Here is a 27,797-nt window from a genome sequence, read left to right as displayed (position 1 = left end):
TGTCTAGAGTTTAAAAAAAACATATGCCACGGAGCGTTGGTGGTATAGTGGTGAGCATAGCTGCCTTCCAAGCAGTTGACCCGGGTTCGATTCCCGGCCAACGCAGTGCTAATATTTATACATTAAGCAAGCTGTAGCTATTCTAACGCAATATGTTAAAAAAAAGAGAAATATCTTGACCAGATTACTCAGCTATTAGATAAATAATAAACAAAGACATAGGCAGGCATCCCAAAAGCCCCGTCTGCGACTTTCTATGTCCTGAAATTTTTATATTTTACAAACAGCAGTCACCACTCACAACTGCTGGCAATAAATGGGCTGCAGGGGGGCAGGCAATGAAACGGCTAAGCCCTTCTGCCCGACCAGCCTTTAGAACTGCAGCATCTATGCAGTAAAAAGTGTTTCAGGTCAATATCTCTCCCCTGGAAAAAATGTGCGAGACCCACCACCGATAAATGTGGCAAAAGTCCCCAACATTTTCTGCATATTTGTGCTCTTACCTGAAAGCAGCGCCACCTTGTAGTCATTGCAGGCAACTGCAGCACACAACCAAATGTATCCGAGAGCAAGGTGAAAGAAACCCAAGGGAACAGCCCCTGTCTGCAGCAGGAAGGTTGGCTGCTTCGAATGGACAGAACTTCCAGTCCTAAGTCCACTCACGTCCCGAACGCTCATACCGGGCAAGCCCTCACCGGGTGCACCTCTGGCTCCCAGGTAAGGCCAAAACCTGAGCATGGTAGCGCAGGATCACAGAGAAGGAGCGGGTGGGGGTGCTTCTGTCTTGACAAAGGCGTGACATGGCTAGTGACTGAGAGGGCCTTGACTTTCCCCTATGACTGACTGTGAGAGGGGAAGGCGAAGATTTTCTGCACCCAGCATGCCTTGTGACATTCTTAGGCAAATGAGGTGAGAGCCCTGCCAGAATAGCTCCAGCGATCCCATGCCACTCCTCTGAAGGCTCCTGATCTGCATAACCACAGCATTTTGAGCAGGAAGCAGAGTGGCGCAGCAGAAGCGTGCTGGGCCCATAACCCAGAGGTCGATGGATCGAAACCATCCTCTGCTAGCATGGATTGATTTTTTTTCTTGTGAGGACCACTCTCTCGTTTCCACGCTGCCAGAGCGGAAAAAAGCAGGCTTGTGCCAGCTTTTTGTGGGAAGAGACTGCTCAACTATCGGTCTCTGCTCAAAGTCAGGGAGACAGATGGTCAGAGAATCAACCCTACACTTCAAAGGAAATGATGCACAGTTATGACCATTAACGAAAGATGGGACCCTCGCACTTCTTTCTGAGGCTGCTTGGAACGTTATTATTCCCTTTTTTTGTCCTGCTATTATCAATCTCCTGTGAATTTCGTGGAGCTGTTTTCTTTCTCTACCCTGCTGTTTTTCCCTTGCTGCCAATATATGCTTATTTCAATGATTTGAACTGCTGCTTTCCCTTTCTCCTTTTCTGCGCAGCTTTTGCATTGGTTTCAATCTCCAGTTCCTTAGCAGTTGCAAGAACTTTTTTCCTGATTTTCATGTTGGTCTGTAAACCAAAAATACCTCTGATACTGGTGCAATATAGTCATTGAACTCAGGGTTGTGATGTCTAGAGTTTAAAAAAAACATATGCCATGGAGCGTTGGTGGTATAGTGGTGAGCATAGCTGCCTTCCAAGCAGTTGACCCGGGTTTGATTCCCGGCCAACGCAGTGCTAATATTTATACATTAAGCAAGCTGTAGCTATTCTAACGCAATATGTTAAAAAAAAGAGAAATATCTTGACCAGATTACTCAGCTATTAGATAAATAATAAACAAAGACATAGGCAGGCATCCCAAAAGCCCCGTCTGCGACTTTCTATGTCCTGAAATTTTTATATTTTACAAACAGCAGTCACCACTCACAACTGCTGGTAATAAATGGGCTGCAGGGGGGCAGGCAATGAAACGGCTAAGCCATTCTGCCCGACCAGCCTTTAGATCTGCAGCATCTCTGCAGTAAAAAGTGTTTCAGGTCAATATCTCTCCCCTGGAAAAAATGTGCGACACCCACCACCGATAAATGTGGCAAAAGTCCCCAACATTTTATGCATATTTGTGCTCTTACCTGAAAGCAGCGCCACCTTGTAGTCATCGCAGGCAACGGCAGCTTACAACCAAATTTATCCGAGAGCAAGGTGAAAGAAACCCAAGGGAACAGCCCCTGTCTGCAGCAGGAAGGTTGGCTGCTTCGAATGGACAAAACTTCCAGTCCTAAGTCCACTCACGTCCCGAACGCTCATACCGGGCAAGCCCTCACCGGGTGCAACTCTGGCTCCCAGGTAAGGCCAAAACCTGAGCATGGTAGCGCAGGATCACAGAGAAGGAGCGGGTGGGGGTGCTTCTGTCTTGACAAAGGCGTGACATGGCTAGTGACTGAGAGGGCCTTGACTTTCCCCTATGACTGACTGTGAGAGGGGAAGGCGAAGATTTTCTGCACCCAGCATGCCTTGTGACATTCTTAGGCAAATGAGGTGAGAGCCCTGCCAGAATAGCTCCAGCGATCCCATGCCACTCCTCTGAAGGCTCCTGATCTGCATAACCACAGCATTTTGAGCAGGAAGCAGAGTGGCGCAACGGAAGCGTGCTGGGCCCATAACCCAGAGGTCGATGGATCGAAACCATCCTCTGCTAGCATGGATTGATTTTTTTTCTTGTGAGGACCACTCTCTCGTTTCCACGCTGCCAGAGCGAAAAACAGCAGGCTTGTGCCAGCTTTTTGTGGGAAGAGACTGCTCAACTATCGGTCTCTGCTCAAAGTCAGGGAGACAGATGGTCAGAGAATCAACCCTACACTTCAAAGGAAATGATGCACAGTTATGACCATTAAAGAAAGATGGGACCCTCGCACTTCTTTCTGAGCCTGCTTGGAACGTTATTATTCCCTTTTTTTGTCCTGCTATTATCAATCTCCTGTGAATTTCGTGGAGCTGTTTTCTTTCTCTACCCTGCTGTTTTTCCCTTGCTGACAATATATGCTTATTTCAATGATTTGAACTGCTGCTTTCCCTTTCTCCTTTTCTGCGCAGCTTTTGCATTGGTTTCAATCTCCAGTTCCTTAGCAGTTGCAAGAACTTTTTTCCTGATTTTCATGTTGGTCTGTAAACCAAAAATACCTCTGATACTGGTGCAATATAGTCATTGAACTCAGGGTTGTGATGTCTAGAGTTTAAAAAAAACATATGCCATGGAGGGTTGGTGGTATAGTGGTGAGCATAGCTGCCTTCCAAGCAGTTGACCTGGGTTTGATTCCCGGCCAACGCAGTGCTAATATTTATACATTAAGCAAGCTGTAGCTATTCTAACGCAATATGTTAAAAAAAAGAGAAATATCTTGACCAGATTACTCAGCTATTAGATAAATAATAAACAAAGACATAGGCAGGCATCCCAAAAGCCCCGTCTGCGACTTTCTATGTCCTGAAATTTTTATATTTTACAAACAGCAGTCACCACTCACAACTTCTGGTAATAAATGGGCTGCAGGGGGGCAGGCAATGAAATGGCTAAGCCCTTCTGCCCGACCAGCCTTTAGAACTGCAGCATCTCTGCAGTAAAAAGTGTTTCAGGTCAATATCTCTCCCCTGGAAAAAATGTGCGAGACCCACCACCGATAAATGTGGCAAAAGTCCCCAACATTTTCTGCATATTTGTGCTCTTACCTGAAAGCAGCGCCACCTTGTGGTCATCGCAGGCAACTGCAGCATACAACCAAATTTATCCGAGAGCAAGGTGAAAGAAACCCAAGGGAACAGCCCCTGTCTGCAGCAGGAAGGTTGGCTGCTTCGAATGGACAGAACTTCCAGTCCTAAGTCCACTCACGTCCCGAACGCTCCCAAACGCTCAGCCCTCACCGGGTGCACCTCTGGCTCCCAGGTAAAGCCAAAACCTGAGCATGGTAGCGCAGGATCACTGAGAAGGAGCGGGTGGGGGTGCTTCTGTCTTGAAAAAGGCGTGACATGGATAGTGACTGAGAGGGCCTTGACTTTCCCCTATGACTGACTGTGAGAGGGGAAGGCGAAGATTTTCTGCACCCAGCATGCCTTGTGACATTCTTAGGCAAATGAGGTGAGAGCCCTGCCAGAATAGCTCCAGCGATCCCATGCCACTCCTCTGAAGGCTCCTGATCTGCATAACCACAGCATTTTGAGCAGGAAGCAGAGTGGCGCAGCGGAAGCGTGCTGGGCCCATAACCCAGAAGTCGATGGATCGAAACCATCATCTGCTAGCATGGATTGATTTTTTTTCTTGTGAGGACCACTCTCTCGTTTCCACGCTGCCAGAGCGGAAAACAGCAGGCTTGTGCCAGCTTTTTGTGGGAAGAGACTGCTCAACTATCGGTCTCTGCTCAAAGTCAGGGAGACAGATGGTCAGAGAATCAACCCTACACTTCAAAGGAAATGATGCACAGTTATGACCATTAACGAAAGATGGGACCCTCGCACTTCTTTCTGAGGCTGCTTGGAACGTTATTATTCCCTTTTTTTGTCCTGCTATTATCAATCTCCTGTGAATTTCGTGGAGCTGTTTTCTTTCTCTACCCTGCTGTTTTTCCCTTGCTGCCAATATATGCTTATTTCAATGATTTGAACTGCTGCTTTCCCTTTCTCCTTTTCTGCGCAGCTTTTGCATTGGTTTCAATCTCCAGTTCCTTAGCAGTTGCAATAACTTTTTTCCTGATTTTCATGTTGGTCTGTAAACCAAAAATACCTCTGATACTGGTGCAATATAGTCATTGAACTCAGGGTTGTGATGTCTAGAGTTTAAAAAAAACATATGCCATGGAGTGTTGGTGGTATAGTGGTGAGCATAGCTGCCTTCCAAGCAGTTGACCCGGGTTCGATTCCCGGCCAACGCAGTGCTAATATTTATACATTAAGCAAGCTGTGGCTATTCTAACGCAATATGTTAAAAAAAAGAGAAATATCTTGACCAGATTACTCAGCTATTAGATAAATAATAAACAAAGACATAGGCAGGCATCCCAAAAGCCCCGTCTGCGACTTTCTATGTCCTGAAATTTTTATATTTTACAAACAGCAGTCACCACTCACAACTGCTGGCAATAAATGGGCTGCAGGGGGGCAGGCAATGAAACGGCTAAGCCCTTCTGCCCGACCAGCCTTTAGAACTGCAGCATCTCTGCAGTAAAAAGTGTTTCAGGTCAATATCTCTCCCCTGGAAAAAATGTGCGAGACCCACCACCGATAAATGTGGCAAAAGTCCCCAACATTTTCTGCATATTTGTGCTCTTACCTGAAAGCAGCGCCACCTTGTAGTCATCGCAGGCAACTGCAGCATACAACCAAATTTATCCGAGAGCAAGGTGAAAGAAACCCAAGGGAACAGCCCCTGTCTGCAGCAGGAAGGTTGGCTGCTTCGAATGGACAGAACTTCCAGTCCTAAGTCCACTCACGTCCCGAACGCTCCCAAACGCTCAGCCCTCACCGGGTGCACCTCTGGCTCCCAGGTAAAGCCAAAACCTGAGCATGGTAGCGCAGGATCACTGAGAAGGAGCGGGTGGGGGTGCTTCTGTCTTGAAAAAGGCGTGACATGGATAGTGACTGAGAGGGCCTTGACTTTCCCCTATGACTGACTGTGAGAGGGGAAGGCGAAGATTTTCTGCACCCAGCATGCCTTGTGACATTCTTAGGCAAATGAGGTGAGAGCCCTGCCAGAATAGCTCCAGCGATCCCATGCCACTCCTCTGAAGGCTCCTGATCTGCATAACCACAGCATTTTGAGCAGGAAGCAGAGTGGCGCAGCGGAAGCGTGCTGGGCCCATAACCCAGAAGTCGATGGATCGAAACCATCATCTGCTAGCATGGATTGATTTTTTTTCTTGTGAGGACCACTCTCTCGTTTCCACGCTGCCAGAGCGGAAAACAGCAGGCTTGTGCCAGCTTTTTGTGGGAAGAGACTGCTCAACTATCGGTCTCTGCTCAAAGTCAGGGAGACAGATGGTCAGAGAATCAACCCTACACTTCAAAGGAAATGATGCACAGTTATGACCATTAACGAAAGATGGGACCCTCGCACTTCTTTCTGAGGCTGCTTGGAACGTTATTATTCCCTTTTTTTGTCCTGCTATTATCAATCTCCTGTGAATTTCGTGGAGCTGTTTTCTTTCTCTACCCTGCTGTTTTTCCCTTGCTGCCAATATATGCTTATTTCAATGATTTGAACTGCTGCTTTCCCTTTCTCCTTTTCTGCGCAGGTTTTGCATTGGTTTCAATCTCCAGTTCCTTAGCAGTTGCAAGAACTTTTTTCCTGATTTTCATGTTGGTCTGTAAACCAAAAATACCTCTGATACTGGTGCAATATAGTCATTGAACTCAGGGTTGTGATGTCTAGAGTTTAAAAAAAACATATGCCACGGAGCGTTGGTGGTATAGTGGTGAGCATAGCTGCCTTCCAAGCAGTTGATCCGGGTTCGATTCCCGGCCAACGCAGTGCTAATATTTATACATTAAGCAAGCTGTAGCTATTCTAACGCAATATGTTAAAAAAAAGAGAAATATCTTGACCAGATTACTCAGCTATTAGATAAATAATAAACAAAGACATAGGCAGGCATCCCAAAAGCCCCATCTGCGACTTTCTATGTCCTGAAATTTTTATATTTTACAAACAGCAGTCACCACTCACAACTGCTGGTAATAAATGGGCTGCAGGGGGGCAGGCAATGAAACGGCTAAGCCCTTCTGCCCGACCAGCCTTTAGAACTGCAGCATCTCTGCAGTAAAAAGTGTTTCAGGTCAATATCTCTCCCCTGGAAAAAATGTGCGAGACCCACCACCGATAAATGTGGCAAAAGTCCCCAACATTTTCTGCATATTTGTGCTCTTACCTGAAAGCAGCGCCACCTTGTAGTCATCGCAGGCAACTGCAGCATACAACCAAATTTATCCGAGAGCAAGGTGAAAGAAACCCAAGGGAACAGCCCCTGTCTGCAGCAGGAAGGTTGGCTGCTTCGAATGGACAGAACTTCCAGTCCTAAGTCCACTCACGTCCCGAACGCTCCCAAACGCTCATACCGGGCAAGCACTCACCGGGTGCACCTCTGGCTCCCAGGTCAGGCCAAAACCTGAGCATGGTAGCGCAAGATCACAGAGAAGGAGCGGGTGGGGGTGCTTCTGTCTTGACAAAGGCGTGACATGGCTAGTGACTGAGAGGGCCTTGACTTTCCCCTATGACTGACTGTGAGAGGGGAAGGCGAAGATTTTCTGCACCCAGCATGCCTTGTGACATTCTTAGGCAAATGAGGTGAGAGCCCTGCCAGAATAGCTCCAGCAATCCCATGCCACTCCTCTGAAGGCTCCTGATCTGCATAACCACAGCATTTTGAGCAGGAAGCAGAGTGGCGCAGCGGAAGCGTGCTGGGCCCATAACCCAGAGGTCGATGGATCGAAACCATCCTCTGCTAGCATGGATTGATTCTTTTTCTTGTGAGGACCACTCTCTCGTTTCCACGCTGCCAGAGCGGAAAACAGCAGGCTTGTGCCAGCTTTTTGTGGGAAGAGACTGCTCAACTATCGGTCTCTGCTCAAAGTCAGGGAGACAGATGGTCAGAGAATCAACCCTACACTTCAAAGGAAATGATGCACAGTTATGACCATTAAAGAAAGATGGGACCCTCGCACTTCTTTCTGAGCCTGCTTGGAACGTTATTATTCCCTTTTTTTGTCCTGCTATTATCAATCTCCTGTGAATTTCGTGGAGCTGTTTTCTTTCTCTACCCTGCTGTTTTTCCCTTGCTGACAATATATGCTTATTTCAATGATTTGAACTGCTGCTTTCCCTTTCTCCTTTTCTGCGCAGCTTTTGCATTGGTTTCAATCTCCAGTTCCTTAGCAGTTGCAAGAACTTTTTTCCTGATTTTCATGTTGGTCTGTAAACCAAAAATACCTCTGATACTGGTGCAATATAGTCATTGAACTCAGGGTTGTGATGTCTAGAGTTTAAAAAAAACATATGCCATGGAGGGTTGGTGGTATAGTGGTGAGCATAGCTGCCTTCCAAGCAGTTGACCTGGGTTTGATTCCCGGCCAACGCAGTGCTAATATTTATACATTAAGCAAGCTGTAGCTATTCTAACGCAATATGTTAAAAAAAAGAGAAATATCTTGACCAGATTACTCAGCTATTAGATAAATAATAAACAAAGACATAGGCAGGCATCCCAAAAGCCCCGTCTGCGACTTTCTATGTCCTGAAATTTTTATATTTTACAAACAGCAGTCACCACTCACAACTTCTGGTAATAAATGGGCTGCAGGGGGGCAGGCAATGAAATGGCTAAGCCCTTCTGCCCGACCAGCCTTTAGAACTGCAGCATCTCTGCAGTAAAAAGTGTTTCAGGTCAATATCTCTCCCCTGGAAAAAATGTGCGAGACCCACCACCGATAAATGTGGCAAAAGTCCCCAACATTTTCTGCATATTTGTGCGCTTACCTGAAAGCAGCGCCACCTTGTAGTCATCGCAGGCAACTGCAGCATACAACCAAATTTATCCGAGAGCAAGGTGAAAGAAACCCAAGGGAACAGCCCCTGTCTGCAGCAGGAAGGTTGGCTGCTTCGAATGGACAGAACTTCCAGTCCTAAGTCCACTCACGTCCCGAACGCTCCCAAACGCTCAGCCCTCACCGGGTGCACCTCTGGCTCCCAGGTAAAGCCAAAACCTGAGCATGGTAGCGCAGGATCACTGAGAAGGAGCGGGTGGGGGTGCTTCTGTCTTGAAAAAGGCGTGACATGGATAGTGACTGAGAGGGCCTTGACTTTCCCCTATGACTGACTGTGAGAGGGGAAGGCGAAGATTTTCTGCACCCAGCATGCCTTGTGACATTCTTAGGCAAATGAGGTGAGAGCCCTGCCAGAATAGCTCCAGCGATCCCATGCCACTCCTCTGAAGGCTCCTGATCTGCATAACCACAGCATTTTGAGCAGGAAGCAGAGTGGCGCAGCGGAAGCGTGCTGGGCCCATAACCCAGAAGTCGATGGATCGAAACCATCATCTGCTAGCATGGATTGATTTTTTTTCTTGTGAGGACCACTCTCTCGTTTCCACGCTGCCAGAGCGGAAAACAGCAGGCTTGTGCCAGCTTTTTGTGGGAAGAGACTGCTCAACTATCGGTCTCTGCTCAAAGTCAGGGAGACAGATGGTCAGAGAATCAACCCTACACTTCAAAGGAAATGATGCACAGTTATGACCATTAACGAAAGATGGGACCCTCGCACTTCTTTCTGAGGCTGCTTGGAACGTTATTATTCCCTTTTTTTGTCCTGCTATTATCAATCTCCTGTGAATTTCGTGGAGCTGTTTTCTTTCTCTACCCTGCTGTTTTTCCCTTGCTGCCAATATATGCTTATTTCAATGATTTGAACTGCTGCTTTCCCTTTCTCCTTTTCTGCGCAGGTTTTGCATTGGTTTCAATCTCCAGTTCCTTAGCAGTTGCAAGAACTTTTTTCCTGATTTTCATGTTGGTCTGTAAACCAAAAATACCTCTGATACTGGTGCAATATAGTCATTGAACTCAGGGTTGTGATGTCTAGAGTTTAAAAAAAACATATGCCACGGAGCGTTGGTGGTATAGTGGTGAGCATAGCTGCCTTCCAAGCAGTTGATCCGGGTTCGATTCCCGGCCAACGCAGTGCTAATATTTATACATTAAGCAAGCTGTAGCTATTCTAACGCAATATGTTAAAAAAAAGAGAAATATCTTGACCAGATTACTCAGCTATTAGATAAATAATAAACAAAGACATAGGCAGGCATCCCAAAAGCCCCATCTGCGACTTTCTATGTCCTGAAATTTTTATATTTTACAAACAGCAGTCACCACTCACAACTGCTGGTAATAAATGGGCTGCAGGGGGGCAGGCAATGAAACGGCTAAGCCCTTCTGCCCGACCAGCCTTTAGAACTGCAGCATCTCTGCAGTAAAAAGTGTTTCAGGTCAATATCTCTCCCCTGGAAAAAATGTGCGAGACCCACCACCGATAAATGTGGCAAAAGTCCCCAACATTTTCTGCATATTTGTGCTCTTACCTGAAAGCAGCGCCACCTTGTAGTCATCGCAGGCAACTGCAGCATACAACCAAATTTATCCCAGAGCAAGGTGAAAGAAACCCAAGGGAACAGCCCCTGTCTGCAGCAGGAAGGTTGGCTGCTTCGAATGGACAGAACTTCCAGTCCTAAGTCCACTCACGTCCCGAACGCTCCCAAACGCTCATACCGGGCAAGCACTCACCGGGTGCACCTCTGGCTCCCAGGTCAGGCCAAAACCTGAGCATGGTAGCGCAAGATCACAGAGAAGGAGCGGGTGGGGGTGCTTCTGTCTTGACAAAGGCGTGACATGGCTAGTGACTGAGAGGGCCTTGACTTTCCCCTATGACTGACTGTGAGAGGGGAAGGCGAAGATTTTCTGCACCCAGCATGCCTTGTGACATTCTTAGGCAAATGAGGTGAGAGCCCTGCCAGAATAGCTCCAGCGATCCCATGCCACTCCTCTGAAGGCTCCTGATCTGCATAACCACAGCATTTTGAGCAGGAAGCAGAGTGGCGCAGCGGAAGCGTGCTGGGCCCATAACCCAGAGGTCGATGGATCGAAACCATCCTCTGCTAGCATGGATTGATTTTTTTTCTTGTGAGGACCACTCTCTCGTTTCCATGCTGCCAGAGCGTAAAAAAGGAGGCTTGTGCCAGCTTTTTGTGGGAAGAGACTGCTCAACTATCGGTCTCTGCTCAAAGTCAGGGAGACAGATGGTCAGAGAATCAACCCTACACTTCAAAGGAAATGATGCACAGTTATGACCATTAACGAAAGATGGGACCCTCGCACTTCTTTCTGAGGCTGCTTGGAACGTTATTATTCCCTTTTTTTGTCCTGCTATTATCAATCTCCTGTGAATTTCGTGGAGCTGTTTTCTTTCTCTACCCTGCTGTTTTTCCCTTGCTGCCAATATATGCTTATTTCAATGATTTGAACTGCTGCTTTCCCTTTCTCCTTTTCTGCGCAGCTTTTGCATTGGTTTCAATCTCCAGTTCCTTAGCAGTTGCAAGAACTTTTTTCCTGATTTTCATGTTGGTCTGTAAACCAAAAATACCTCTGATACTGGTGCAATATAGTCATTGAACTCAGGGTTGTGATGTCTAGAGTTTAAAAAAAACATATGCCATGGAGTGTTGGTGGTATAGTGGTGAGCATAGCTGCCTTCCAAGCAGTTGACCCGGGTTCGATTCCCGGCCAACGCAGTGCTAATATTTATACATTAAGCAAGCTGTAGCTATTCTAACGCAATATGTTAAAAAAAAGAGAAATATCTTGACCAGATTACTCAGCTATTAGATAAATAATAAACAAAGACATAGGCAGGCATCCCAAAAGCCCCGTCTGCGACTTTCTATGTCCTGAAATTTTTATATTTTACAAACAGCAGTCACCACTCACAACTGCTGGCAATAAATGGGCTGCAGGGGGGCAGGCAATGAAACGGCTAAGCCCTTCTGCCCGACCAGCCTTTAGAACTGCAGCATCTCTGCAGTAAAAAGTGTTTCAGGTCAATATCTCTCCCCTGGAAAAAATGTGCGAGACCCACCACCGATAAATGTGGCAAAAGTCCCCAACATTTTCTGCATATTTGTGCTCTTACCTGAAAGCAGCGCCACCTTGTAGTCATCGCAGGCAACTGCAGCATACAACCAAATTTATCCGAGAGCAAGGTGAAAGAAACCCAAGGGAACAGCCCCTGTCTGCAGCAGGAAGGTTGGCTGCTTCAAATGGACAGAACTTCCAGTCCTAAGTCCACTCACGTCCCGAACACTCATACCGGGCAAGCCCTCACCGGGTGCACCTCTGGCTCCCAGGTAAGGCCAAAACCTGAGCATGGTAGCGCAGGATCACAGAGAAGGAGCGGGTGGGGGTGCTTCTGTCTTGACAAAGGCGTGACATGGCTAGTGACTGAGAGGGCCTTGACTTTCCCCTATGACTGACTGTGAGAGGGGAAGGCGAAGATTTTCTGCACCCAGCATGCCTTGTGACATTCTTAGGCAAATGAGGTGAGAGCCCTGCCAGAATAGCTCCAGCGATCCCATGCCACTCCTCTGAAGGCTCCTGATCTGCATAACCACAGCATTTTGAGCAGGAAGCAGAGTGGCGCAGCGGAAGCGTGCTGGGCCCATAACCCAGAGGTCGATGGATCGAAACCATCCTCTGCTAGCATGGATTTATTTTTTTTCTTGTGAGGACCACTCTCTCGTTTCCATGCTGCCAGAGCGGAAAAAAGCAGGCTTGTGCCAGCTTTTTGTGGGAAGAGACTGCTCAACTATCGGTCTCTGCTCAAAGTCAGGGAGACAGATGGTCAGAGAATCAACCCTACACTTCAAAGGAAATGATGCACAGTTATGACCATTAACGAAAGATGGGACCCTCGCACTTCTTTCTGAGGCTGCTTGGAACGTTATTATTCCCTTTTTTGTCCTGCTATTATCAATCTCCTGTGAATTTCGTGGAGCTGTTTTCTTTCTCTACCCTGCTGTTTTTCCCTTGCTGCCAATATATGCTTATTTCAATGATTTGAACTGCTGCTTTCCCTTTCTCCTTTTCTGCGCAGCTTTTGCATTGGTTTCAATCTCCAGTTCCTTAGCAGTTGCAAGAACTTTTTTCCGGATTTTCATGTTGGTCTGTAAACCAAAAATACCTCTGATACTGGTGCAATATAGTCATTGAACTCAGGGTTGTGATGTCTAGAGTTTAAAAAAAACATATGCCACGGAGCGTTGGTGGTATAGTGGTGAGCATAGCTGCCTTCCAAGCAGTTGACCCGGGTTCGATTCCCAGCCAACGCAGTGTTAATATTTATACATTAAGCAAGCTGTAGCTATTCTAACGCAATATGTTAAAAAAAAGAGAAATATCTTGACCAGATTACTCAGCTATTAGATAAATAATAAACAAAGACATAGGCAGGCATCCCAAAAGCCCCGTCTGCGACTTTCTATGTCCTGAAATTTTTATATTTTACAAACAGCAGTCACCACTCACAACTGCTGGTAATAAATGGGCTGCAGGGGGGCAGGCAATGAAACGGCTAAGCCCTTCTGCCCGACCAGCCTTTAGAACTACAGCATCTCTGCAGTAAAAAGTGTTTCAGGTCAATATCTCTCCCCTGGAAAAAATGTGCGAGACCCACCACCGATAAATGTGGCAAAAGTCCTCAATATTTTCTGCATATTTGTGCTCTTACCTGAAAGCAGCGCCACCTTGTAGTCATCGCAGGCAACTGCAGCATACAACCAAATTTATCCGAGAGCAAGGTGAAAGAAACCCAAGGGAACAGCCCCTGTCTGCAGCAGGAAGGTTGGCTGCTTCGAATGGACAGAACTTCCAGTCCTAAGTCCACTCACGTCCCGAACACTCGCCCTCACCGGGTGCACCTCTGGCTCCCAGGTAAGGCCAAAACCTGAGCATGGTAGCGCAGGATCACAGAGAAGGAGCAGGTGGGGGTGCTTCTGTCTTGACAAAGGCGTGACATGGCTAGTGACTGAGAGGGCCTTGACTTTCCCCTATGACTGACTGTGAGAGGGGAAGGCGAAGATTTTCTGCACCCAGCATGCCTTGTGACATTCTTAGGCAAATGAGGTGAGAGCCCTGCCAGAATAGCTCCAGCGATCCCATGCCACTCCTCTGAAGGCTCCTGATCTGCATAACCACAGCATTTTGAGCAGGAAGCAGAGTGGCGCAGCGGAAGCGTGCTGGGCCCATAACCCAGAGGTCGATGGATCGAAACCATCCTCTGCTAGCATGGATTGATTTTTTTTCTTGTGAGGACCACTCTCTCGTTTCCACGCTGCCAGAGCGGAAAACAGCAGGCTTGTGCCAGCTTTTTGTGGGAAGAGACTGCTCAACTATCGGTCTCTGCTCAAAGTCAGGGAGACAGATGGTCAGAGAATCAACCCTACACTTCAAAGGAAATGATGCACAGTTATGACCATTAACGAAAGATGGGACCCTCGCACTTCTTTCTGAGGCTGCTTGGAACGTTATTATTCCCTTTTTTGTCCTGCTATTATCAATCTCCTGTGAATTTCGTGGAGCTGTTTTCTTTCTCTACCCTGCTGTTTTTCCCTTGCTGCCAATATATGCTTATTTCAATGATTTGAACTGCTGCTTTCCCTTTCTCCTTTTCTGCGCAGCTTTTGCATTGGTTTCAATCTCCAGTTCCTTAGCAGTTGCAAGAACTTTTTTCCTGATTTTCATGTTGGTCTGTAAACCAAAAATACCTCTGATACTGGTGCAATATAGTCATTGAACTCAGGGTTGTGATGTCTAGAGTTTAAAAAAAACATATGCCATGGAGTGTTGGTGGTATAGTGGTGAGCATAGCTGCCTTCCAAGCAGTAGACCTGGGTTTGATTCCCGGCCAACGCAGTGCTAATATTTATACATTAAGCAAGCTGTAGCTATTCTAACGCAATATGTTAAAAAAAAGAGAAATATCTTGACCAGATTACTCAGCTATTAGATAAATAATAAACAAAGACATAGGCAGGCATCCCAAAAGCCCCGTCTGCGACTTTCTATGTCCTGAAATTTTTATATTTTACAAACAGCAGTCACCACTCACAACTGCTGGTAATAAATGGGCTGCAGGGGGGCAGGCAATGAAACGGCTAAGCCCTTCTGCCCGACCAGCCTTTAGAACTGCAGCATCTCTGCAGTAAAAAGTGTTTCAGGTCAATATCTCTCCCCTGGAAAAAATGTGCTAGACCCACCACCGATAAATGTGGCAAAAGTCCCCAACATTTTCTGCATATTTGTGCTCTTACCTGAAAGCAGCGCCACCTTGTAGTCATCGCAGGCAACTGCAGCATACAACCAAATTTATCCGAGAGCAAGGTGAAAGAAACCCAAGGGGACAGCCCCTGTCTGCAGCAGGAAGGTTGGCTGCTTCGAATGGACAGAACTTCCAGTCCTAAGTCCACTCACGTCCCGAACGCTCATACAGGGCAAGCCCTCACCGGGTGCACCTCTGGCTCCCAGGTAAGGCCAAAACCTGAGCATGGTAGCGCAGGATCACAGAGAAGGAGCGGGTGGGGGTGCTTCTGTCTTGACAAAGGCGTGACATGGCTAGTGACTGAGAGGGCCTTGACTTTCCCCTATGACTGACTGTGAGAGGGGAAGGCGAAGATTTTCTGCACCCAGCATGCCTTGTGACATTCTTAGGCAAATGAGGTGAGAGCCCTGCCAGAATAGCTCCAGCGATCCCATGCCACTCCTCTGAAGGCTCCTGATCTGCATAACCACAGCATTTTGAGCAGGAAGCAGAGTGGCGTAGCGGAAGCGTGCTGGGCCCCTAACCCAGAGGGCGATGGATCGAAACCATCCTCTGCTAGCATGGATTGATTTTTTTTCTTGTGAGGACCACTCTCTCGTTTCCACGCTGCCAGAGCGGAAAACAGCAGGCTTGTGCCAGCTTTTTGTGGGAAGAGACTGCTCAACTATCGGTCTCTGCTCAAAGTCAGGGAGACAGATGGTCAGAGAATCAACCCTACACTTCAAAGGAAATGATGCACACTTATGACCATTAACGAAAGATGGGACCCTCGCACTTCTTTCTGAGGCTGCTTGGAACGTTATTATTCCCTTTTTTTGTCCTGCTATTATCAATCTCCTGTGAATTTCGTGGAGCTGTTTTCTTTCTCTACCCTGCTGTTTTTCCCTTGCTGCCAATATATGCTTATTTCAATGATTTGAACTGCTGCTTTCCCTTTCTCCTTTTCTGCGCAGCTTTTGCATTGGTTTCAATCTCCAGTTCCTTAGCAGTTGCAAGAACTTTTTTCCTGATTTTCATGTTGGTCTGTAAACCAAAAATACCTCTGATACTGGTGCAATATAGTCATTGAACTCAGGGTTGTGATGTCTAGAGTTTAAAAAAAACATATGCCATGGAGCGTTGGTGGTATAGTGGTGAGCATAGCTGCCTTCCAAGCAGTTGACCCGGGTTCGATTCCCGGCCAACGCAGTGGTAATATTTATACATTAAGCAAGCTGTAGCTATTCTAACGCAATATGTTAAAAAAAAGAGAAATATCTTGACCAGATTACTCAGCTATTAGATAAATAATAAACAAAGACATAGGCAGGCATCCCAAAAGCCCCGTCTGCGACTTTCTATGTCCTGAAATTTTTATATTTTACAAACAGCAGTCACCACTCACAACTGCTGGTAATAAATGGGCTGCAGGGGGGCAGGCAATGAAACGGCTAAGCCCTTCTGCCCGACCAGCCTTTAGAACTGCAGCATCTCTGCAGTAAAAAGTGTTTCAGGTCAATATCTCTCCCCTGGAAAAAATGTGCGAGACCCACCACCGATAAATGTGGCAAAAGTCCCCAACATTTTCTGCATATTTGTGCTCTTACCTGAAAGCAGCGCCACCTTGTAGTCATCGCAGGCAACTGCAGCATACAACCAAATTTATCCGAGAGCAAGGTGAAAGAAACCCAAGGGAACAGCCCCTGTCTGCAGCAGGAAGGTTGGCTGCTTCGAATGGACAGAACTTCCAGTCCTAAGTCCACTCACGTCCCGAACGCTCCCAAACGCTCATACCGGGCAAGCCCTCACCGGGTGCACCTCTGGCTGCCAGGTAAGGCCAAAACCTGAGCATGGTAGCGCAGGATCACAGAGAAGGAGCGGGTGGGGGTGCTTCTGTCTTGACAAAGGCGTGACATGGCTAGTGACTGAGAGGGCCTTGACTTTCCCCTATGACTGACTGTGAGAGGGGAAGGCGAAGATTTTCTGCACCCAGCATGCCTTGTGACATTCTTAGGCAAATGAGGTGAGAGCCCTGCCAGAATAGCTCCAGCGATCCCATGCCACTCCTCTGAAGGCTCCTGATCTGCATAACCACAGCATTTTGAGCAGGAAGCAGAGTGGCGCAGCAGAAGCGTGCTGGGCCCCTAACCCAGAGGTTGATGGATCGAAACCATCCTCTGCTAGCATGGATTGATTTTTTTTCTTGTGAGGACCACTCTCTCGTTTCCACGCTGCCAGAGCGGAAAACAGCAGGCTTGTGCCAGCTTTTTGTGGGAAGAGACTGCTCAACTATCGGTCTCTGCTCAAAGTCAGGGAGACAGATGGTCAGAGAATCAACCCTACACTTCAAAGGAAATGATGCACACTTATGACCATTAACGAAAGATGGTACCCTCGCACTTCTTTCTGAGGCTGCTTGGAACGTTATTATTCCCTTTTTTTGTCCTGCTATTATCAATCTCCTGTGAATTTCGTGGAGCTGTTTTCTTTCTCTACCCTGCTGTTTTTCCCTTGCTGCCAATATATGCTTATTTCAATGATTTGAACTGCTGCTTTCCCTTTCTCCTTTTCTGCGCAGCTTTTGCATTGGTTTCAATCTCCAGTTCCTTAGCAGTTGCAATAACTTTTTTCCTGATTTTCATGTTGGTCTGTAAACCAAAAATACCTCTGATACTGGTGCAATATAGTCATTGAACTCAGGGTTGTGATGTCTAGAGTTTAAAAAAAACATATGCCACGGAGCGTTGGTGGTATAGTGGTGAGCATAGCTGCCTTCCAAGCAGTTGACCCGGGTTCGATTCCCGGCCAACGCAGTGCTAATATTTATACATTAAGCAAGCTGTAGCTATTCTAACGCAATATGTTAAAAAAAATAGAAATATCTTGACCAGATTACTCAGCTATTAGATAAATAATAAACAAAGACATAGGCAGGCATCCCAAAAGCCCCGTCTGCGACTTTCTATGTCCTGAAATTTTTATATTTTACAAACAGCAGTCACCACTCACAACTGCTGGTAATAAATGGGCTGCAGGGGGGCAGGCAATGAAACGGCTAAGCCCTTCTGCCCGACCAGCCTTTAGAACTGCAGCATCTCTGCAGTAAAAAGTGTTTCAGGTCAATATCTCTCCCCTGGAAAAAATGTGCGAGACCCACCACCGATAAATGTGGCAAAAGTCCCCATCATTTTATGCATATTTGTGCTCTTACCTGAAAGCAGCGCCACCTTGTAGTCATCGCAGGCAACTGCAGCATACAACCAAATTTATCCGAGAGCAAGGTGAAAGAAACCCAAGGGGACAGCCCCTGTCTGCAGCAGGAAGGTTGGCTGCTTCGAATGGACAGAACTTCCAGTCCTAAGTCCACTCACGTCCCAAACGCTCCCAAACGCTCGCCCTCACCGGGTGCACCTCTGGCTCCCAGGTAAGGCCAAAACCTGAGCATGGTAGCGCAGGATCACAGAGAAGGAGCGGGTGGGGGTGCTTCTGTCTTGACAAAGGCGTGACATGGCTAGTGACTGAGAGGGCCTTGACTTTCCCCTATGACTGACTGTGAGAGGGGAAGGCGAAGATTTTCTGCACCCAGCATGCCTTGTGACATTCTTAGGCAAATGAGGTGAGAGCCCTGCCAGAATAGCTCCAGCGATCCCATGCCACTCCTCTGAAGGCTCCTGATCTGCATAACCACAGCATTTTGAACAGGAAGCAGAGTGGCGCAGCGGAAGCGTGCTGGGCCTATAACCCAGAGGTCGATGGATCAAAACCATCCTCTGCTAGCATGGATTGATTTTTTTTCTTGTGAGGACCACTCTCTCGTTTCCACCCTGCCAGAGCGGAAAACAGCAGGCTTGTGCCAGCTTTTTGTGGGAAGAGACTGCTCAACTATCGGTCTCTGCTCAAAGTCAGGGAGACAGATGGTCAGAGAATCAACCCTACACTTCAAAGGAAATGATGCACAGTTATGACCATTAAAGAAAGATGGGACCCTCGCACTTCTTTCTGAGCCTGCTTGGAACGTTATTATTCCCTTTTTTTGTCCTGCTATTATCAATCTCCTGTGAATTTCGTGGAGCTGTTTTCTTTCTCTACCCTGCTGTTTTTCCCTTGCTGCCAATATATGCTTATTTCAATGATTTGAACTGCTGCTTTCCCTTTCTCCTTTTCTGCGCAGCTTTTGCATTGGTTTCAATCTCCAGTTCCTTAGCAGTTGCAAGAACTTTTTTCCTGATTTTCATGTTGGTCTGTAAACCAAAAATACCTCTGATACTGGTGCAATATAGTCATTGAACTCAGGGTTGTGATGTCTAGAGTTTAAAAAAAACATATGCCATGGAGCGTTGGTGGTATAGTTGTGAGCATAGCTGCCTTCCAAGCAGTTGACCCGGGTTTGATTCCCGGCCAACGCAGTGCTAATATTTATCCATTAAGCAAGCTGTAGCTATTCTAATGCAATATGTTAAAAAAAAGAGAAATATCTTGACCAGATTACTCAGCTATTAGATAAATAATAAACAAAGACATAGGCAGGCATCCCAAAAGCCCCGTCAGCGACTTTCTATGTCCTGAAATTTTTATATTTTACAAACAGCAGTCACCACTCACAACTGCTGGTAATAAATGGGCTGCAGGGGGGCAGGCAATGAAACGGCTAAGCCCTTCTGCCCGACCAGCCTTTAGAACTGCAGCATCTCTGCAGTAAAAAGTGTTTCAGGTCAATATCTCTCCCCTGGAAAAAATGTGTGAGACCCACCACCGATAAATGTGGCAAAAGTCCCCAACATTTTATGCATATTTGTGCTCTTACCTGAAAGCAGCGCCACCTTGTAGTCATCGCAGGCAACTGCAGCATACAACCAAATTTATCCGAGAGCAAGGTGAAAGAAACCCAAGGGAACAGCCCCTGTCTGCAGCAGGAAGGTTGGCTGCTTCGAATGGACAGAACTTCCAGTCCTAAGTCCACTCACGTGCCGAACGCTCACAAACGCTCATACCGGGCAAGCCCTCACCGGGTGCACCTCTGGCTCCCAGGTAAGGCCAAAACCTGAGCATGGTAGCGCAGGATCACAGAGAAGGAGCGGGTGGGGGTGCTTCTGTCATGACAAAGGCGTGACATGGCTAGTGACTGAGAGGGCCTTGACTTTCCCCTATGACTGACTGTGAGAGGGGAAGGCGAAGATTTTCTGCACCCAGCATGCCTTGTGACATTCTTAGGCAAATGAGGTGAGAGCCCTGCCAGAATAGCTCCAGCGATCCCATGCCACTCCTCTGAAGGCTCCTGATCAGCATAACCCCAGCTTTTTGAACAGGAAGCAGAGTGGCGCAGCGGAAGCGTGCTGGGCCTATAACCCAGAGGTCGATGGATCGAAACCATCCTCTGCTAGCATGGATTGATTTTTTTCTTGTGAGGACCACTCTCTCGTTTCCACGCTGCCAGAGCGGAAAACAGCAGGCTTGTGCCAGCTTTTTGTGGGAAGAGACTGCTCAACTATCGGTCTCTGCTCAAAGTCAGGGAGACAGATGGTCAGAGAATCAACCCTACACTTCAAAGGAAATGATGCACAGTTATGACCATTAAAGAAAGATGGGACCCTCGCACTTCTTTCTGAGCCTGCTTGGAACGTTATTATTCCCTTTTTTTGTCCTGCTATTATCAATCTCCTGTGAATTTCGTGGAGCTGTTTTCTTTCTCTACCCTGCTGTTTTTCCCTTGCTGCCAATATATGCTTATTTCAATGATTTGAACTGCTGCTTTCCCTTTCTCCTTTTCTGCGCAGCTTTTGCATTGGTTTCAATCTCCAGTTCCTTAGCAGTTGCAAGAACTTTTTTCCTGATTTTCATGTTGGTCTGCAAACCAAAAATACCTCTGATACTGGTGCAATATAGTCATTGAACTCAGGGTTGTGATGTCTAGAGTTTAAAAAAAACATATGCCATGGAGCTTGGTGGTATAGTGGTGAGCATAGCTGCCTTCCAAGCATTTGACCCGGGTTTGATTCCCGGCCAACGCAGTGCTAATATTTATACATTAAGCAAGCTGTAGCTATTCTAACGCAATATGTTAAAAAAAAGAGAAATATCTTGACCAGATTACTCAGCTATTAGATAAATAATAAACAAAGACATAGGCAGGCATCCCAAAAGCCCCGTCTGCGACTTTCTATGTCCTGAAATTTTTATATTTTACAAACAGCAGTCACCACTCACAACTGCTGGTAATAAATGGGCTGCAGGGGGGCAGGCAATGAAACGGCTAAGCCCTTCTGCCAGACCAGCCTTTAGAACTGCAGCATCTCTGCAGTAAAAAGTGTTTCAGGTCAATATCTCTCCCCTGGAAAAAATGTGCGAGACCCACCACCGATAAATGTGGCAAAAGTCCCCAACATTTTCTGCATATTTGTGCTCTTACCTGAAAGCAGCGCCACCTTGTAGTCATCGCAGGCAACTGCAGCATACAACCAAATTTATCCGAGAGCAAGGTGAAAGAAACCCAAGGGAACAGCCCCTGTCTGCAGCAGGAAGGTTGGCTGCTTCGAATGGACAGAACTTCCAGTCCTAAGTCCACTCACGTGCCGAACGCTCACAAACGCTCATACCGGGCAAGCCCTCACCGGGTGCACCTCTGGCTCCCAGGTAAGGCCAAAACCTGAGCATGGTAGCGCAGGATCACAGAGAAGGAGCGGGTGGGGGTGCTTCTGTCTTGACAAAGGCGTGACATGGCTAGTGACGGAGAGGGCCTTGACTTTCCCCTATGACTGACTGTGAGAGGGGAAGGCGAAGATTTTCTGCACCCAGCATGCCTTGTGACATTCTTAGGCAAATGAGGTGAGAGCCCTGCCAGAATAGCTCCAGCGATCCCATGCCACTCCTCTGAAGGCTCCTGATCTGCATAACCACAGCATTTTGAGCAGGAAGCAGAGTGGCACAGCGGAAGCGTGCTGGGCCCATACCCCAGAGGTCGATGGATCGAAACCATCCTCTGCTAGCATGGATTGATTTTTTTTCTTGTGAGGACCACTCTCTCGTTTCCACGCTGCCAGAGCGGAAAAAAGCAGGCTTGTGCCAGCTTTTTGTGGGAAGAGACTGCTCAACTATCGGTCTCTGCTCAAAGTCAGGGAGACAGATGGTCAGAGAATCAACCCTACACTTCAAAGGAAATGATGCACAGTTATGACCATTAACGAAAGATGGGACCCTCGCACTTCTTTCTGAGGCTGCTTGGAACGTTATTATTCCCTTTTTTTGTCCTGCTATTATCAATCTCCTGTGAATTTCGTTGAGCTGTTTTCTTTCTCTACCCTGCTGTTTTCCCTTGCTGCCAATATATGCTTATTTCAATGATTTGAACTGCTGCTTTCCCTTTCTCCTTTTCTGCGCAGCTTTTGCATTGGTTTCAATCTCCAGTTCCTTAGCAGTTGCAAGAACTTTTTTCCTGATTTTCATGTTGGTCTGTAAACCAAAAATACTCTGATACTGGTGCAATATAGTCATTGAACTCAGGGTTGTGATGTCTAGAGTTTAAAAAAAACATATGCCACGGAGCGTTGGTGGTATAGTGGTGAGCATAGCTGCCTTCCAAGCAGTTGACCCGGGTTCGATTCCCGGCCAACGCAGTGCTAATATTTATACATTAAGCAAGCTGTAGCTATTCTAACGCAATATGTTAAAAAAAAAGAGAAATATCTTGACCAGATTACTCAGCTATTAGATAAATAATAAACAAATACATAGGCAGGCATCCCAAAAGCCCCGTCTCCGACTTTCTATGTCCTGAAATTATTATATTTTACAAACAGCAGTCACCACTCACAACTGCTGGCAATAAATGGGCTGCAGGGGGGCAGGCAATGAAACGGCTAAGCCCTTCTGCCCGACAAGCCTTTAGAACTGCAGCATCTCTGCAGTAAAAAGTGTTTCAGGTCAATATCTCTCCCCTGGAAAAAATGTGCGAGACCCACCACCGATAAATGTGGCAAAAGTCCCCAATATTTTCTGCATATTTGTGCTCTTACCTGAAAGCAGCGCCACCTTGTAGTCATCGCAGGCAACTGCAGCATACAACCAAATTTATCCGAGAGCAAGGTGAAAGAAACCCAAGGGAACAGCCCCTGTCTGCAGCAGGAAGGTTAGCTGCTTCGAATGGACAGAACTTCCAGTCCTAAATCCACTCACGTCCCGAACGCTCATACCGGGCAAGCCCTCACCGGGTGCACCTCTGGCTCCCAGGTAAGGCCAAAACCTGAGCATGGTAGCGCAGGATCACAGAGAAGGAGCGGGTGGGGGTGCTTCTGTCTTGACAAAGGCGTGACATGGCTAGTGACTGAGTGGGCCTTGACTTTCCCCTATGACTGACTGTGAGAGGGGAAGGCGAAGATTTTCTGCACCCAGCATGCCTTGTGACATTCTTAGGCAAATGAGGTGAGAGCCCTGCCAGAATAGCTCCAGCGATCCCATGCCACTCATCTGAAGGCTCCTGATCTGCATAACCACAGCATTTTGAGCAGGAAGCAGAGTGGCACAGCGGAAGCGTGCTGGGCCCATACCCCAGAGGTCGATGGATCGAAACCATCCTCTGCTAGCATGGATTGATTTTTTTTCTTGTGAGGACCACTCTCTCGTTTCCACGCTGCCAGAGCGGAAAAAAGCAGGCTTGTGCCAGCTTTTTGTGGGAAGAGACTGCTCAACTATCGGTCTCTGCTCAAAGTCAGGGAGACAGATGGTCAGAGAATCAACCCTACACTTCAAAGGAAATGATGCACAGTTATGACCATTAACGAAAGATGGGACCCTCGCACTTCTTTCTGAGGCTGCTTGGAACGTTATTATTCCCTTTTTTTGTCCTGCTATTATCAATCTCCTGTGAATTTCGTGGAGCTGTTTTCTTTCTCTACCCTGCTGTTTTCCCTTGCTGCCAATAGATGCTTATTTCAATGATTTGAACTGCTGCTTTCCCTTTCTCCTTTTCTGCGCAGCTTTTGCATTGGTTTCAATCTCCAGTTCCTTAGCAGTTGCAAGAACTTTTTTCCTGATTTTCATGTTGGTCTGTAAACCAAAAATACCTCTGATACTGGTGCAATATAGTCATTGAACTCAGGGTTGTGATGTCTAGAGTTTAAAAAAAACATATGCCACGGAGCGTTGGTGGTATAGTGGTGAGCATAGCTGCCTTCCAAGCAGTTGACCCGGGTTCGATTCCCGGCCAACGCAGTGCTAATATTTATACATTAAGCAAGCTGTAGCTATTCTAACGCAATATGTTAAAAAAAAAGAGAAATATCTTGGCCAGATTACTCAGCTATTAGATAAATAATAAACAAATACATAGGCAGGCATCCCAAAAGCCCCGTCTCCGACTTTCTATGTCCTGAAATTATTATATTTTACAAACAGCAGTCACCACTCACAACTGCTGGCAATAAATGGGCTGCAGGGGGGCAGGCAATGAAACGGCTAAGCCCTTCTGCCCGACAAGCCTTTAGAACTGCAGCATCTCTGCAGTAAAAAGTGTTTCAGGTCAATATCTCTCCCCTGGAAAAAATGTGCGAGACCCACCACCGATAAATGTGGCAAAAGTCCCCAATATTTTCTGCATATTTGTGCTCTTACCTGAAAGCAGCGCCACCTTGTAGTCATCGCAGGCAACTGCAGCATACAACCAAATTTATCCGAGAGCAAGGTGAAAGAAACCCAAGGGAACAGCCCCTGTCTGCAGCAGGAAGGTTGGCTGCTTCGAATGGACAGAACTTCCAGTCCTAAATCCACTCACGTCCCGAACGCTCATACCGGGCAAGCCCTCACCGGGTGCACCTCTGGCTCCCAGGTAAGGCCAAAACCTGAGCATGGTAGCGCAGGATCACAGAGAAGGAGCGGGTGGGGGTGCTTCTGTCTTGACAAAGGCGTGACATGGCTAGTGACTGAGTGGGCCTTGACTTTCCCCTATGACTGACTGTGAGAGGGAAAGGCGAAGATTTTCTGCACCCAGCATGCCTTGTGACATTCTTAGGCAAATGAGGTGAGAGCCCTGCCAGAATAGCTCCAGCGATCCCATGCCACTCATCTGAAGGCTCCTGATCTGCATAACCAAAGCATTTTGCGCAGGAAGCAGAGTGGCGCAGCAGAAGCGTGCTGGGCCCATAACCCAGAGGTCGATGGATCGAAACCATCCTCTGCTAGCATGGATTGATTTTTTTTCTTGTGAGGACCACTCTCTCGTTTCCACGCTGCCAGAGCGGAAAAAAGCAGGCTTGTGCCAGCTTTTTGAGGGAAGAGACTGCTCAACTATCGGTCTCTGCTCAAAGTCAGGGAGACAGATGGTCAGAGAATCAACCCTACACTTCAAAGGAAATGATGCACAGTTATGACCATTAACGAAAGATGGGACCCTCGCACTTCTTTCTGAGGCTGCTTGGAACGTTATTATTCCCTTTTTTTGTCCTGCTATTATCAATCTCCTGTGAATTTCGTGGAGCTGTTTTCTTTCTCTACCCTGCTGTTTTTCCCTTGCTGCCAATATATGCTTATTTCAATGATTTGAACTGCTGCTTTCCCTTTCTCCTTTTCTGCGCAGCTTTTGCATTGGTTTCAATCTCCAGTTCCTTAGCAGTTGCAAGAACTTTTTTCCTGATTTTCATGTTGGTCTGTAAACCAAAAATACCTCTGATACTGGTGCAATATAGTCATTGAACTCAGGGTTGTGATGTCTAGAGTTTAAAAAAAACATATGCCATGGAGCGTTGGTGGTATAGTGGTGAGCATAGCTGCCTTCCAAGCAGTTGACCCGGGTTTGATTCCCGGCCAACGCAGTGCTAATATTTATACATTAAGCAAGCTGTAGCTATTCTAACGCAATATGTTAAAAAAAAGAGAAATATCTTGACCAGATTACTCAGCTATTAGATAAATAATAAACAAAGACATAGGCAGGCATCCCAAAAGCCCCGTCTGCGACTTTCTATGTCCTGAAATTTTTATATTTTACAAACAGCAGTCACCACTCACAACTGCTGGTAATAAATGGGCAGCAGGGGGGCAGGCAATGAAACGGCTAAGCCCTTCTGCCCGACCAGCCTTTAGAACTGCAGCATCTCTGCAGTAAAAAGTGTTTCAGGTCAATATCTCTCCCCTGGAAAAAATGTGCGAGACCCACCACCGATAAATGTGGCAAAGGTCCCCAACATTTTATGCATATTTGTGCTCTTACCTGAAAGCAGCGCCACCTTGTAGTCATCGCAGGCAACTGCAGCATACAACCAAATTTATCCGAGAGCAAGGTGAAAGAAACCCAAGGGAACAGCCCCTGTCTGCAGCAGGAAGGTTGGCTGCTTCGAATGGACAGAACTTCCAGTCCTAAGTCCACTCACGTGCCGAACGCTCACAAACGCTCATACCGGGCAAGCCCTCACCGGGTGCACCTCTGGCTCCCAGGTAAGGCCAAAACCTGAGCATGGTAGCGCAGGATCACAGAGAAGGAGCGGGTGGGGGTGCTTCTGTCTTGACAAAGGCGTGACATGGCTAGTGACTGAGTGGGCCTTGACTTTCCCCTATGACTGACTGTGAGAGGGGAAGGCGAAGATTTTCTGCACCCAGCATGCCTTGTGACATTCTTAGGCAAATGAGGTGAGAGCCCTGCCAGAATAGCTCCAGCGATCCCATGCCACTCATCTGAAGGCTCCTGATCTGCATAACCACAGCATTTTGAGCAGGAAGCAGAGTGGCGCAGCAGAAGCGTGCTGGGCCCATAACCCAGAGGTCGATGGATCGAAACCATCCTCTGCTAGCATGGATTGATTTTTTTTCTTGTGAGGACCACTCTCTCGTTTCCACGCTGCCAGAGCGGAAAAAAGCAGGCTTGTGCCAGCTTTTTGTGGGAAGAGACTGCTCAACTATCGGTCTCTGCTCAAAGTCAGGGAGACAGATGGTCAGAGAATCAACCCTACACTTCAAAGGAAATGATGCACAGTTATGACCATTAACGAAAGATGGGACCCTCGCACTTCTTTCTGAGGCTGCTTGGAACGTTATTATTCCCTTTTTTTGTCCTGCTATTATCAATCTCCTGTGAATTTCGTGGAGCTGTTTTCTTTCTCTACCCTGCTGTTTTTCCCTTGCTGCCAATATATGCTTATTTCAATGATTTGAACTGCTGCTTTCCCTTTCTCCTTTTCTGCGCAGCTTTTGCATTGGTTTCAATCTCCAGTTCCTTAGCAGTTGCAAGAACTTTTTTCCTGATTTTCATGTTGGTCTGTAAACCAAAAATACCTCTGATACTGGTGCAATATAGTCATTGAACTCAGGGTTGTGATGTCTAGAGTTTAAAAAAAACATATGCCATGGAGCGTTGGTGGTATAGTGGTGAGCATAGCTGCCTTCCAAGCAGTTGACCCGGGTTTGATTCCCGGCCAACGCAGTGCTAATATTTATACATTAAGCAAGCTGTAGCTATTCTAACGCAATATGTTAAAAAAAAGAGAAATATCTTGACCAGATTACTCAGCTATTAGATAAATAATAAACAAAGACATAGGCAGGCATCCCAAAAGCCCCGTCTGCGACTTTCTATGTCCTGAAATTTTTATATTTTACAAACAGCAGTCACCACTCACAACTGCTGGTAATAAATGGGCAGCAGGGGGGCAGGCAATGAAACGGCTAAGCCCTTCTGCCCGACCAGCCTTTAGAACTGCAGCATCTCTGCAGTAAAAAGTGTTTCAGGTCAATATCTCTCCCCTGGAAAAAATGTGCGAGACCCACCACCGATAAATGTGGCAAAGGTCCCCAACATTTTATGCATATTTGTGCTCTTACCTGAAAGCAGCGCCACCTTGTAGTCATCGCAGGCAACTGCAGCATACAACCAAATTTATCCGAGAGCAAGGTGAAAGAAACCCAAGGGAACAGCCCCTGTCTGCAGCAGGAAGGTTGGCTGCTTCGAATAGACAGAACTTCCAGTCCTAAGTC

General features: G+C 47.0%; 10 non-coding genes across 10 annotated transcripts; all 10 read left to right on the top strand.

Moving 5' to 3' along the window:
- The first annotated feature begins 33 nt into the window (after positions 1 to 33).
- On the top strand, positions 34 to 105 carry TRNAG-UCC (transfer RNA glycine (anticodon UCC)). The gene has a single exon. It is a non-coding gene; the product is annotated as a tRNA-Gly (tRNA).
- Positions 106 to 6,409: 6,304 nt separating this feature from the next.
- Positions 6,410 to 6,481, top strand: TRNAG-UCC (transfer RNA glycine (anticodon UCC)). Its single transcript has one exon. It is a non-coding gene; the product is annotated as a tRNA-Gly (tRNA).
- Positions 6,482 to 9,607: 3,126 nt separating this feature from the next.
- Positions 9,608 to 9,679, top strand: TRNAG-UCC (transfer RNA glycine (anticodon UCC)). Its single transcript has one exon. It is a non-coding gene; the product is annotated as a tRNA-Gly (tRNA).
- A 5,671-nt stretch (positions 9,680 to 15,350) lies between these two features.
- TRNAR-CCU (transfer RNA arginine (anticodon CCU)) lies at positions 15,351 to 15,422 on the top strand. The gene has a single exon. It is a non-coding gene; the product is annotated as a tRNA-Arg (tRNA).
- A 558-nt stretch (positions 15,423 to 15,980) lies between these two features.
- TRNAG-UCC (transfer RNA glycine (anticodon UCC)) lies at positions 15,981 to 16,052 on the top strand. The gene has a single exon. It is a non-coding gene; the product is annotated as a tRNA-Gly (tRNA).
- A 1,532-nt stretch (positions 16,053 to 17,584) lies between these two features.
- TRNAG-UCC (transfer RNA glycine (anticodon UCC)) lies at positions 17,585 to 17,656 on the top strand. Its single transcript has one exon. It is a non-coding gene; the product is annotated as a tRNA-Gly (tRNA).
- Positions 17,657 to 18,547: 891 nt separating this feature from the next.
- TRNAI-UAU (transfer RNA isoleucine (anticodon UAU)) lies at positions 18,548 to 18,619 on the top strand. Its single transcript has one exon. It is a non-coding gene; the product is annotated as a tRNA-Ile (tRNA).
- A 1,532-nt stretch (positions 18,620 to 20,151) lies between these two features.
- TRNAI-UAU (transfer RNA isoleucine (anticodon UAU)) lies at positions 20,152 to 20,223 on the top strand. The gene has a single exon. It is a non-coding gene; the product is annotated as a tRNA-Ile (tRNA).
- Positions 20,224 to 22,381: 2,158 nt separating this feature from the next.
- Positions 22,382 to 22,453, top strand: TRNAG-UCC (transfer RNA glycine (anticodon UCC)). The gene has a single exon. It is a non-coding gene; the product is annotated as a tRNA-Gly (tRNA).
- A 1,522-nt stretch (positions 22,454 to 23,975) lies between these two features.
- TRNAG-UCC (transfer RNA glycine (anticodon UCC)) lies at positions 23,976 to 24,047 on the top strand. Its single transcript has one exon. It is a non-coding gene; the product is annotated as a tRNA-Gly (tRNA).
- The last annotated feature ends 3,750 nt before the right edge of the window (positions 24,048 to 27,797 follow it).

Source organism: Pleurodeles waltl, unplaced genomic scaffold (genome assembly GCF_031143425.1).
Source record: "Pleurodeles waltl isolate 20211129_DDA unplaced genomic scaffold, aPleWal1.hap1.20221129 scaffold_69, whole genome shotgun sequence".
Taxonomy (NCBI): Eukaryota; Metazoa; Chordata; class Amphibia; order Caudata; family Salamandridae; genus Pleurodeles; species Pleurodeles waltl.
Note: the sequence above shows the minus strand (reverse complement) of the source record. Positions and strands in the feature narration are given on the sequence as shown.